Raw genomic sequence first — 14,048 nt, forward strand, 5'->3', positions numbered from 1 at the left:
CGGCCTTTCAGGTTATGTCAATATAGGACTCGTTTTACTGTGGATATAGATACTTTTGTACCTGTTTCCTCCAGCATCTTCACAAGGTCCTTTGCTGTTGTTCTGGGATTGATTTGCACTTTTCGCACCAAAGTACGTTCATCTCTAGGAGACAGAACGCGTCTCCTTCCTGAGTGGTATGACGGCTGCATGGTCCCATGGTGTTTATACTTGCGTACTATTATTTGTACAGATGAACGTGGTACCTTGGAAATTTGAAAATTGCTCCCAAGGATGAACCAGACTATTGGAGGTCTACAATTTATTTTCTGTGGTCTTGGCTGATTTCTTTTGATTTTCTCATGATGTCAAGCAAAGAGGCACTGAGTTTGAAGGTAGGCCTTGAAAAATTACTTGTATCATGCACAAAGTAGATGTCCTAACCGACTTGTCAAAACTATAGTTTGTTAACAAGAAATTTGTGGAGTGGTTGAAAAATGAGTTTTAATGACTCCAACCTAAGTGTATGTAAACTTTCGACTTCAACTGTATGTATACGCTGAAGGCAATGGCCCTAACCTCTAGACCATCCCAGGCCACGATTGAACTACATTTTGACACTTGATACGTAACCTTAGGTTCACTAGAAACCATAAGCCGTCCTCTTTTTCGATAATATAAGCTGTAGATCTAAAAGACCATGGGCTGTTTTTTTGGGGTTTTCACGCCAGTCACTCTCTTTCATGCGCCATTCCACTCCATTCCGTAGACTACCTCACTATTCTCAAATTAATCTTGTCTTTACATCTGCTATTATATTTATATATGTCCAGTGTGGCTCAGTTGGTAGGGCATGGTGCTTGCAATGCCAGGAGACATATGAAGTTGCATATGAAGTTGCTCTGGATAAGAAATCAAACTTAATTTGTCACAGGTGCCAAATACAACTGATGCTTGCTTACAAACCCTTTCCAACTAGCCTTGTATGAACCATCCTGATCTTGCGAGCTTACAATCTGTTTTGCTAGAGGGAAAGGCTCGATAGATCAGGATGGTTCGTACGAGGCTAGTTGGGAATGGCTCGTAAACAAACATTTCACGGTAAAGTCTTACAACCAGTTGTATTGGGCGCATGTGACAAATCAAATTTTACGAATGGAGCTACAGTATATACAGGGAGTACCAGTACCAGATCAATGGCAGAGGTACAAGGTATTTTGAGGTAGATACTGTATGTACATGAAGGCAGGGTAAAGTGACTAGGCATCAGGATAGATAATAATAAGAGTAGCAGCAGCAAATCATGTGTGTGTGAGTGCATGTGTGTAATGTGTATGTATGTGTGTTTGTGTTACGCTGGTCTGCGTGTTTGTGTTATGTGTGTGTGTGCATATGTAGTGTATGTGAATGTGTGTGGGTTTTGTGAGTGTCAGTTTAGTGTGTGTGAATGAGTGTGTAGGTGATTTGTATATATAGTCTAGTGAGTGTGCGTAGGGTCAGTGCAAGATGGAGTAAGTGCAGATAGTTTGGGTACCATTAATTGACTATTAAGCAGTCTGGCTATTTAGCAGTCTTATGGCTTGGGGGTAGAAGCTCTCGAAGCTTGTTGGTCTGTGAGCCGATGCTCTATAGCACTGTTTGCCGGACGGTAGCAGAGTGAACAGTCTATGGCTTGGGTGGCTGGAGTCTTTGCCCATTTTTCGGGCCTTCCTCTGACACTGCCTAATATAGAGGACCTGGATGGCAGGGAGTTCGGCCTCAGTGATGTACAAGGCTGTTTACACCATCCTCTGTAGTGCTTTGAGGTCTAGGGCGGTGCATTTGCCATACCAAGCGGTGATGCAGGCATTCAAGATGCTCTCGATGGTGCAGCTGTAGAAATCTTTGAGAAACCGAGGGCCCATGCAAAAGGGGAAAGAGGTGCTGCAGTACCCTCTTCACAACTGTGTGGGTGTGTGTGAACCATGTTAAGTCTTTAATGATGTGGTCGCCAAGGGAATTTAAGCTCTTGACCCGCTCCACAACAGCCCCGTTGATGTGGATGGGGGCGTGTTCTCCCCTCTTTCTCTTATAGTCCACGATCAGCTCCTTGGTCTTACTGACGTTGAGGGAGAGAATGTTGTCCTGGCATCACACTGCCTCTGACCTCCTCCCTGTAGGCTGACTCATTGCCGTCAGTTATCAGACCTACCACAGTCGTGTCTTCAGCAAACTTGATGATGCTGTTGGAGTTGTGCGTGGCCGCACAGTCTTGGGTGAACAGGGAGTACAGCAGGGGACTAAGCACATACCCCTGAGGGGCCCCTGTGTTGAGGGTCAGCATGGCAGAGGTGTTGTTGCCTACCCTCACCACCTGGGGCTGGCCCATCAGGGAGTCCAGGATCCAGCTGCAGAGGGAGGGGTTCAGTCCCAGGGTGATGCACTTGGAGGGGAGTGTGGTGTTGAACGCTGAGCTGTAGTCTATGAATAGCATTCTCACACAGTTATTTCCCCTCTGGTCCAGGTGGGAGAGGGCAGTGTGAAGAGTGATTGAGGTTGCATCATCTGTGGATCTGTTGGGGTGGTATGCGAATTGGAGTGGGTCTAGGGTGTCTCGGATGATGGTGTTGATGTGTGTCATGACCAGCCTTTTAAAGCACTTCAGAATTACAGATGAGTTCTACAGGAAGATAGTAATTTAGGCAGGTTACCTTGGTGCTCTTGGGAACAGGGACAATGGTGGTCATCTTGAAACATGTTAGGATTACAGACTGGGACAAGGATAGATTGAAAATGGCTGTGAAGATACTTGCCAGCTGGTCTTTGAGAATGTGCTCTGCTATTCTGTCTGGCCTGGCGGCCTTGTGATTGTTAACCTGTTTAAACATTTTACTCATATCATAAACAGGGACAGTGTTATATTCCTCGAAGTGAGCATGAAAGGCATTTCGCTCGTTTGGGAGTTCTGTATCCCTGGGCAACTCATGGTTGGGTTTCCCTTTGTAATCCATTATCGTCTGCAAGCCCTGCCACATACAACTAGCGTTGGAGCCGGTGTTATAGGATTCGACCTTCCTCCTATATTGTTATTTGCATGTTTGATGTCTTGTCGGAGGTCATAGTGGGCTTTCTTATATACGTCCATGTCCGCGGTAGATCTAGCCTTTAGCCCCGTGCGGATATTGCCTGTAATCCATGGTTTTTAGTTTGGATATGTTCCTATAGTCACTGTGGAGACGATATCATCACTGTGACTTTTCTGATAAACTCCTCAATGCTATCGGATGAATCCCGGAACATATCCCAGTCTGTACTAGCAAACAGTCTTGTAGCCCCGCGTTTGTTCATCTGAACACTTCTGTATTGTGTGCACTTCTGGTACTTCATGTTTGAGCTTTTGAAAGCAGGAGAATGGAGTCATGGTCAGATTTTCTGAAGGGAGGACAAGGCAGGGCCTTCTATGCATTTCTGTGGGTAGAATAAAAGTGCTCTAGAGTTTTAGCACTCCTGGTGGCGCAGGAGATGTGTTGGTAGAAGTGAGGTAGGATGGTTTTAAGTCTCCCCGTATTAAAGTCTCCGCCCAAACGCTGCTTCTGGGTGAGCGGTTTCTTGTTTGTTTATGGTCTCATTCAGATTGTTGAGTGCCAGAGAGGTGTTGGCTTGGGGAGGGATCTAGACAGCCATGATAATTACGGATGAGAACACTCTTGGTAGACAAAAGGGTCTGCAGTTTACCATGTGGTATTCTATATCACACTTGAAGCAGCACACCAGTTGTTAATTATGAAACAAAATACACTACTTCGACTTCTACTTTCGACTTCTCTGAAGCCACTGTACAATCCTACCACTGCATGGAGAATCCATGGAGAATCCTCTTACTACTTGTAAGTCGCTCTGGATAAGAGCGTCTGCTAAATGACTAAAATGTAAAATATAAAACTATTGTTGTTGATGTGTATGGATACATTTCAGAATTGTTTTTGTACATTTGACTGTTGCAGTAATAGGACCTTTAGGCCTAAATTAGCAGTAGGACATTTCTTAATATTACTTTAGCATTTGAGCAGGCAAGAGAGGGAGGATGATTTTGACAGATGGCACTGGTCCGAATGACTCGACTGCCCCCGCATGGAGAGAAAGAAAACTAAATTTTTTCAGTGAACGTATCTAAATCTCAAGGCTTGAATTTCCTGATGCGCAGGAAACATTTATGTGACATAAGAGTAAACAAATTAAGATCCAACATCTGTATACGAAAACTAGCATTTTGAATTTTGTCTAACGTTAGTGGCTTAGTCAAGGATGCATCGTGCAATATACACTCAGAGCCTTCTTTGCCTCCAGAACAGCCTGAATTATTCGGGGCATTCTACAAGGTGTTGGAAACGTTCCATAGGGAAGTTGGTCCATGCTGATGCGATGGCATCTTGAAGTTGCTGCAGATTGGACGGTGGTACATTCATGCTGTGAACAGCCTGTTCCATCTCATCATAAAGATGCTCTATTGGGTTTAGGTCTGGAGACTGCTCAGGCCACTCAAGTAAACTGAACTTGCTGTCATGTTCCAGGAGACAGGTGTTAATGGCGCCGGAGGAGATGGCTTTTCCCTTTTACGGGCTTCTAACCAATTGTGCTATTGTGTGTTTATTTGCGTTATTTGTAACTTGTTTCTGCCACCGTCGCTTATGACCGAAAAGAGCTTCTGGATATCAGGACAGCGATTTCTCACCTCGTACTAGACAAAGATTTTTTCTTTAATGAGTCAGAAGCAAAGGATTTACTTCAGACACCGGACAAGGCCCAAATCCCCGTCATTCGCATGAAGAAGAGACGGAGATATCGGGGACGTAGGTCGATGTGCCTTGTAAGGATCCAACGGCGAGTGGGTAATCCGCCTCTACCATCAGTCCTATTAGCCAAAGTGCAATCATTGGATAATAAACTGGATAAGCTCCGATCAAGACTATCCTACCAACGGGACATAAAAAAACGTAATATGTTATGTTTCACCGAGTCAAATCAAATCAAAGTATATTGGTCACATACACATAGTTAGCAGATGTTAATGCGAGTGTAGCGAAATGCTTGTGCTTCTAGTTCCGACCATGCAGTAATATCTAACAAGTAATCTAACAATTTCACAACAACTACCTTAAACACAGAAGTGTAAAGGAATGAATAAGAATATGTACATATAAATATATGGATGAGCGATGGCCGTGCGGCATAGGCAAGATGCAGTAGATGGTATAGAGTACAGTATATACATATGAGATGAGTAATGTAGGGGATGTAAACATTATATAAAGTGGCATTGTTTAACGTGACTAGTGATACATTTATTACATCCAATTTTGTATTATTAAAGTAGCTAGAGATTTGAGCCAATATGTTGGCAGCAGCCAATGTTAGTGATGGCTGTTTAACAGTCTGATGGCCTTGAGATAAGAAGCTGTTTTTCACTCTCGCGGTCCCAGCTTTGATGCACCTGTACTGACCTCGCCTTCTGGATGATAGCGGGGTGAACAGGCAGTGGTTTGGGTGGTTGTTGTCCTTGATGATCTTTTTGGCCTTCCTGTGACATCGAGTGGTGGTAGGTGTCCTGGAGGGCAGGTAGTTTGCCCTCGGTGATGCGTTGTGCAGACCTCACTACCCTCTGGAGAGCCTTACGGTTGTGGGCGGAGCAGTTGCCGTACCAGGCGGTGATACAGCCCGACAGGATGTTTTCGATTGTGCATCTGTAAAATTTTGTGAGTGTTTTCGGTGACAAGCCAAATTTCTTCAGCCTCCTGAGGTTGAAGAGGCGCTGTTGCCCCTTCTTCACCACGCTGTCTGTGTGGGTGGACCATTTCAGTTTGTCCATGATGTGTTCTCCGAGGAACTTAAAACTTTCCATCTTGTCCACTACTGTCCCGTCGATGTGGATAGGGGGGTTCTCCCTCTGCTGTTTCCTGAAGTCCACGATCATCTCCTTTGTTTTGTTGACGTTGAGTGTGAGGTTATTTTCCTGACACCACACTCCGACGGCCCTCACCTCCTCCCTGTAGGCCATCTCGTCATTGTTGGTAATCAAGCCTAACACTGTAGTGTCGTCTGCAAACTTGATGATTGAGTTGGAGGCGTGCATGGCCACGCAGTCATGGGTGAACAGGGAGTACAGGAGATGGCTGGGAACGCCCAAGTGTTGAGGATCAGCGGGTGGAGATGTTGTTTCCTACCCTCACCACCTGGGGGCAGCCCGTCAGAAAGTCCAGGACCCAGTTGCCCAGGGTCTCGAGCTTAATGACGGGTTTGGAGGGTACTATGGTGTTAAATTCTGAGCTGTAATCGATGAACAGCATTCTTACATAGGTATTGCTCTTGTCCAGATGGGTTAGGGCAGTGTGCCGTGTGATTGCGATTGCGTCGTCTGTGGACCTATTGGGTCGTGGTTGAACGATGACATGGATAACATATAGCTGGCTGGGTTTTCCGTGCATCGGCAAGATAGAACAGCTGCCTCCGGTAAGACAAGGGGTGGCGGTCTGTGTCAGTTTGTAAATAACAGCTGGTGCATGAAATCTAATATTAAGGAAGTCTTGAGGTTTTGCTCACCTGAGGTAGAGTATCTCAAGATAAGCTGAAGACCACACTATTTACCAAGAGATATTTAATCTATAATCCATTCAGTTTGAAGTCGCGCATCGCTGACCAGAACTCAATTCAAGTTACAATTAAATAACTACCTGATTCAGCAGGTAATAATGTTGTGACTGAGTGTCTGGCTAAAACTAGATGTAAGGTGTTGATGAGGTGCATGATAAGATACAAGGGTCAACTTACAAACTTCTCCAATGGAGATCGTTTTGCATATGTTGAAGCAGCACCCATAATTCCTATAGCACGGTCTGTAAAGATGGGCCCTCACTGGATCAAAGTATTTTATGATGGACTAGGTCCTGCGCGTAGACAGGACTGGCTGACAAAATCCAACGCTAGAGGGGGACAGGAGATGGTAGAGTACAGTCCTATTACATTGGAGAACATAAGGTTCATAGTGGAAACTTTTTCACACTATGTGCAGGACAACAATCCTGTCCTCATGAGTAGGGCAGACGTATCACATATCTCAGCTGAAATGACAGAACGTGAGACTGAGGTTGAAGAGGATAATTCCTCGGCTTCCAAAGACAAAGACGGAGTGAATAAAACATTGGAGTTGGTACCTGGTGAGCCAGAGTCTACAACGGTGACTTCTCATTCCAAGAAAAAGAAGAAGAATAAGAGGAAAAATGCTAAAAATTAAGCTGGGAAAGTAGCAACTGAGACCAGTGACAATCATAATCCAATAGAAAACTCTGAGGATAATAAGCGACCCCGAAGGCGATGCACCTCTCTGCGGAATACAAAAGAAGGCAGCCAAACATCAATGCTGGCCTTCATTCAAGCAATCCGGAATCAACAAACACCCAAGCGGCCCAGCGTACCAAGCTCCCCATCAGAGTCTGGAGTTAGGTCACCTGCAGAAAAAAAGGGTGATATGGAGGATGTCATTCTGTAACGGCTGTCTGTGGAAGTAGACCAAGGTGCAGCAGAGGATGTGTTCATCATTAGAATTTTAATTAAAAAACAAGAGAACACTACAAAAATGAACAAAACAACAGCAAAACAGTCCTGTCAGGTGCAAAACACTAACAGAAACAATTACCCACAAAACCCAAAGGAAAAACATGCTCCTTATGTGTGACTCCCAATCAGCAACAACGAGCTTCAGCTGTGCCTGATTGGGAGCCACACACGGCCCAAAACAAAGAAATACAAAAACATAGAAAAAGGAACAAAAAATATCACCTACCATTTAATCAGCTAGCGAGCCATCTATTGAAGTACACGTTATGTGAGAGATAAAATCAATTGTAACACCCTGGCCTAACCAAAATAAAGAACAAAAACCCCTCTCTATGGCCAGGGCATTACACATTCTGGGAGAAGTGGAAAAAAGTCCCCCTAATTAGCCATCCATACCGAAAACATTGATGAACGGTGGAACATGAATGATTGAAATAATCTATATTTCAGTATTATCTGGTTCAGAGAAAGACATCTGTGTATGTGAGCATAACCTCTGTCGCTAACATGGCTTTTCAAGAGAATGAGCAATCTGCAGATAATTTAATTTTAATGCAAACTCTTGATACATGTCCCAAACAAAACCTCCCTTCAAGACAGAAACTCAGTTCCCTTAACCCAGGTATTAGAAAACATTGTACCATGAAACTTTTTCAAACTGTTAATCAGGCCAAAATGCTCTGGGACCCTCGTTCCAAACCTAGAGGAATATTGGGATGGCATCTGAATATTCGTAGCACTATTTCTAAGAGTGAACAGGTAGAACATTTATTGAATGACTGATTTTTTCTAAATCTCTGAGACATTGCTGAAGAAATCTTCTCCTATTTTTGCCTTTAATGTCCCTGGATATTCCATATTCAGCATAGACAGTGGAGAGGACAGAGGGGGTGGATTGCTTATGTACATGAAAGATAACAATAAATGCATTCGTATCGTATGGAAACGTGCCAATGACCTTGAATGTATGGGGCTGAATGTCTTCCTCTCCCCTCATATGTCTCTCACTATTATTGGATTATATCGACCACCAACATCTGATATCTCGTTTTACAACCATCTAAATGCCATGCTTAAAGAATGTGATCATAAGAAGGACATCATCTTCATGGGCGATTTCAATATAAACTGGGAAAACAAAACTTGCATGAAAAAACTCAAAGAGATCAAAGACTATTTCAACCTGACTCAAAGAATACAAGGTCCAACTAGAGTAACAGTCATCCCAGACTCAAATTGATCTGGTGTTTACTAACAGACCTGATCGAATAACTAAGTCCACTAACTTACTGTCATATCTGACCACAATGTTACATTGGTGGTTGGAAAGCTCACTAAAAAGATAATTAAGAACCATATTAATGTGCAACTGTATGATTAAAAAAAATCCTGAAAAGTGATCACAGTAACTACGATGCAGCTATAAGTCAAATTGACTGGTCTGATCTGTTAAGCAATGAAGACCTAGAGTCTGGATACAGAACATTTCTGTCAGCTATTGACAAAGTGGATACCTCTTTTACTAGGACATTTCAATGTAAGCCAAGACTCAACAAGGACCTCTGGAGGCAGATGAGTGAAAGGGATCTTTCCTTAAAAAAAGCACTGAAGTCTGGTCAGAATGATGACAGGAGTATATTTACAGCACTGAGAAATAAGGTGGTAAGGAATATAAAAAAAAGCAAAAGCAGAGTTCTTTCTTAGAGTGATCAATTAAGGAAATGGCGAAGTGATTTGGGAAAATCTCAAACTAACAGGGAGAGGAGCTGAAAAGTCCAAAAAACATCCTGAATTAAAGGTTAATGGGATTCTAATTCAAGGCTCCGATTTCATATCCACCACCTTTAACAATTTTTTTGTTAACTCTGTCAGGGAACTGGCTCAAAGATGTTCAACCAAGATCCCAGTTCTCACTCCCATAGATAATAATAATAAACCAATATTTGGAATTCCTGAAATCTCAGCGTCAGCAGTTGACAGTATTATTAGCTTCATCAGGAGCTCTAGAGCAAAATATGTATTTGGTCTAGAGGCTGTATTCCTGAAGATTCACAAATATTCTCTGATTGCCAATGATTGTACATCTAGTTAATCTGTCCATCAAATATGGGTTCTTCCCCAATGCTTGGAAGTCTGCTCCAGTGATACCTGTTTTAAAATCTGGTGACCCAATGTGTCCACTGAAGTTATTAGTTGGATGTATTCCTATCTGACAAACAGAAGTCAAAGGGTTTGTTTGGGGGACACTCAGTCGGAGTGTCTTTACTATAACATTGGGCTCCCACAAGGGTCAATATTAGGCCCCTTTCTGTTTACCTTCTATATAAATAATCTCCCACTTGCTTGCCCACAAGTTAACATGCAGATGTATGCAGACGATATAGTTCTGTATGTACACTCAAAAAATAGACAACTTGTTAAATAGTTAACTGAAGCTATGGTACATGTTTTTAAATGGATGACTAACTCTTGCCTGCATTTAAATATCGACACGACTGTTTGTATGTAATTCTCTAAGAAATCCATTGATTCTTCCTAACAAGCTGTTCTTGTTAATGGGGAGAATCTGAAAGTTGTGTCTAACTTCAGGTATCTCGGCATCATTTTGGACTCCAACTTGGCATTTAAGAAACATCTGAAGAAGATGGTTAACACGGTCAAGTTCGGATTATCCAACTTCAGGTTTATAAGACCTTTCCTTCCTTTGGAGGCCTCCAAACTATATATGCATGCTATGATCTTTTCACATCTGAGATATTGCCTCACACGCTGGTCACAAGCAGGAACTACTATTCTGAAACCAATTGAATCACTACAAACAAACACTTAAGATTTTTGATAACAAACCAAACAGTTACCACCATTGTCATATCATTTACAAACATAATTTATTTAGTCTGGATAGCTTTAAGCAGTATGTAGATGCAAGCCTTATCTTTAAGATCCTTTATGGTCTTGCCCCTCCACCCCTATGCCGGCATATCATGCTCAAGGAAAGCACCTCCAGGATAACAAGGGCAGTAACTAGAGGGGATTGCGTTGTCCCTTTTCGACACAGTAAAATGGGCCAATCGGCCTTCTCTGTTAGAGCTACAATATACTGGAATGCAATGCCCATGGGCTTGAGAAGTTGCACTGATTATAGATTTTTTTTATTTAAATTGAAAACATGGCTCAAATCTATCCAAACCTGTACACATGAGTTAATTGTGGTTCCTCATATGTAAGACGACAGTTGATGATAGTGTTGTTGTTGTTGTTATAGTGATATATTATTGGATGTAATATATTTGGATTTTGTATTGTTTAGGTGTGTATTTGAATGGTGGCTGTGTAAAGTCCCTTACCTGCCCAAATTAGCTTTTGGCTAACCCCGGCACATTTACATGAATGTTGCATTATTGTAATATTGATGTTGATTAATGTGCATTGTCCCATATAAATAAATGATATTTTTCTATTTTCTTTTTTAATTTTGCTTTTACTTTTTTGTAAATACTTTCTTAACATACATTTTTCTTAAAGCTGCATTGTTGATTAAGTGCTTTTAAGTAAGCATGTCTATACCTGTTGTATTCGGCGCATGTGACAAATACGATTTGATTTGATTTTTCCACTCCTCAACTGTCCAGCGTTGGTGATTGCGTGGAACCCAGTGTAGTCATCTTCTGCAATAGCCCATCCCTGACAATGATCTATGAGTTGTGCATTCCGAGATGGCGTTCTGCACACCACTGTTGTAGTGCTGTTATTTGTCTGTTTGTGGGCCGCCTGTTAGCTTGCACAATTCTTGCCATTCTATTTCGACCTCTCTCATCAACAAGCTGTTTTCGCCCACAGAACTGCTGCTGACTGGATGTTGTTTGTTTGTCATGCCATTTTTGGTAAACCCTAGACACTGTCGTGCTTCAAAAGCCCAGCGGGGCTTTCATTTCTGAGATCCTGGATCAGGCGCATCTGGCACCGACGATCATACAGCAGTGTAGGGAACAGATACAGGTGCAGACCTACAATAGAACTGAAGTAACAGTAAAAGTTACTGCATTTCAGCACCAGTTTGTCAAGATGTTGGAGGAAATCTATGCAAACACAGGAAGAGTTGAAGATGAGTCAAACCTAATGAAGATCATGGATATCGACAACAATATGTATGAGAGTGTCGTAACTTTCAAGCCAAGCACAAGGAACGGAATGGGTGCTCATCTTTCAGGTATCAATGCATGCACAAGCAAGGCACTCACGCACACTCACACTCACACACACACACACACACACACACACACACACACACACACACACACACACACACACACACACACACACACACACACACACACACACACACACACACACACACACACACACACACACAGCAGTGGAGGCTCCTCAAAGGAGGAAGGGGAGGACCATCCTCAGTGAGTTTCATATAAATGTTAATGTTAAACCATTTAAAAAGTTAATATTTTTAGATAAAACTATACTAACTAGTCAAATGTCACCAAATAATTGATTAAAACACACTGTTTTGACATGAAGGTCTACAGTAGTCTCAACAGCACTCTGTAGGGTAGCACCATGGTGTAGCCAGAGGACAGCTAGCTTCCGTCCTCCTCTGGGTACAATGACTTCAATACAAAACCTAGGAGGCTCATGGTTCTTACTCCCTTCCATAGACTTACACAGTAATTATGACAACTTCCGGAGGACGTCCTCCAACCTATCAGAGCTCTTGGAGCATGAACTGACATGTTGTCCACCCAATCAAAGGATCAGAGAATGAATCTAGTACTGAAAGCATAAGCTAAAGCTAGCTAGCACTGTAGTGCATAAAATGTGGTGAGTAGTTGACTCAAAGAGAGAGAGGGACAATAGTTTAGCAGTTTTGAACAAATTAATTTCTTACAAAATGAAGGAGACGCAAGAGAGAGAGAGATTTTTTTTACTTTCAGTTTCACTTACTTAGCTAGCAAATGCAGGTAGCTAGTTTAGCCTACTCAAACAGAGAGATGCTACATTAGCTAGCTGGCTATGACTATCCAACATGACACTGAGATCAAGTGACACAGTTAAATGTTGATCTAGAAACCATGATCACTCATAAGGACAAAAGAGCGAACATTCTGACCAATGTGGAAAACATTTGTGATAAACTTGCGGAGGAGACAAAGACTAACAAGCGGAAAAAGTTTGAAAGGGTTACTGTTGATTACAAGGAGCAGAAGGTATATTTCTGTGGGGATGGCCCGAGACAGACAATTGGCACTCCCCCACGAATAAACTGGAAAGGTAAACGCCAGCCCAGCCATAATCCTAGAGGGCCATTAATGTAGCGATCAACCAACTCCCTCACATCTGACTCCAGTGACCAATCCAGAATCAGAGTGTCATCTTTTTGGGGGAATCCCGATGGACGACGTCATCAAATAGGCCATCATCACGACCACTGCCCACCCTGCGTCCCCGCAAGAAATGCAGGAGAGGACTACGTACGAAGACGGCAACACCAAAAGTCCCCGCCCAACACACTGTCACATCTGCTCCTGCAATGACCTCTACTGCTCATCCTGTGTCTCCTTGACCTGCCGCCACTCTCCCAGTACTCTCAGAAGTTTACATACACTCAATTAGTATTTGGTAGCATTGCCTTTCAATTGTTAATCTTGGGTCAAATGTTTCGCGTTGCCTTCCACAAGCTTCCCACAATAAGTTGAGTGAACTTTGGCCCATTCCTCCTGACAGAGCTGGTGTAACTGAGTCAGGTTTGTAGGCCTCGTTGCACGCACACACTTTTTCAGTTCTGCCCACAAATTTTCTAGCGGATTGAGGTCATGGCTTTGTGATGGCCACTCCAAAACCTTGACTTTGTTGTCCTTAAGCCATTTTGCCACAACTTTGGAAGTATGCTTGGGGTCATTGTCCATTTGGAAGACCCATTTGCAACCAAGCTTTAACTTCCAGACTGATGTCTTGAGATGTTTCTTCAATATATCCACATACTTTTCATTCCTCATGATGCCATCAGTCCCTTCTGCAGCAAAGCACCCCCACAATATGATGCTGCCACCCCCGTGCTTCACGGTTGGGGTGGTGTTCTTCGACCCATGAGGCGGCGCACAATTGGCCCAGCATTGGGCTCCTGCAAGCTGACTTCGGTTGCCAGCTGGTTGGTGTTTCTTCCAACACATTGATGCGGCTGGCTTCCGGGTTAAGCGAGCAGTGTGGCTTGGCAGGGTTTTCGGAGGACGCGTGGCTCTCAACCTTCACCTCTCTGGAGTCCGTAGGACTGTTGCAGCGATGGGACAAAACCGTAACTACCAATTGGGGAGTAAAAGGGGTAAAAATCAAAAAGCCATCTAGCTGAACTTGGCCCTTTCCTAAATTAGCCATGGATGGAGATAGGGATTTGGACTTGTGGTTTTACTTAATTCTTCGTACTGGCCAATGATTATAACAGCGATTCTGATCCAACCAATTAATTC

The sequence above is a fragment of the Salmo salar genome, chromosome 16 (assembly GCF_965601325.2).
Source record: "Salmo salar chromosome 16, fSalSal1, whole genome shotgun sequence".
NCBI lineage: Eukaryota > Metazoa > Chordata > Actinopteri > Salmoniformes > Salmonidae > Salmo > Salmo salar.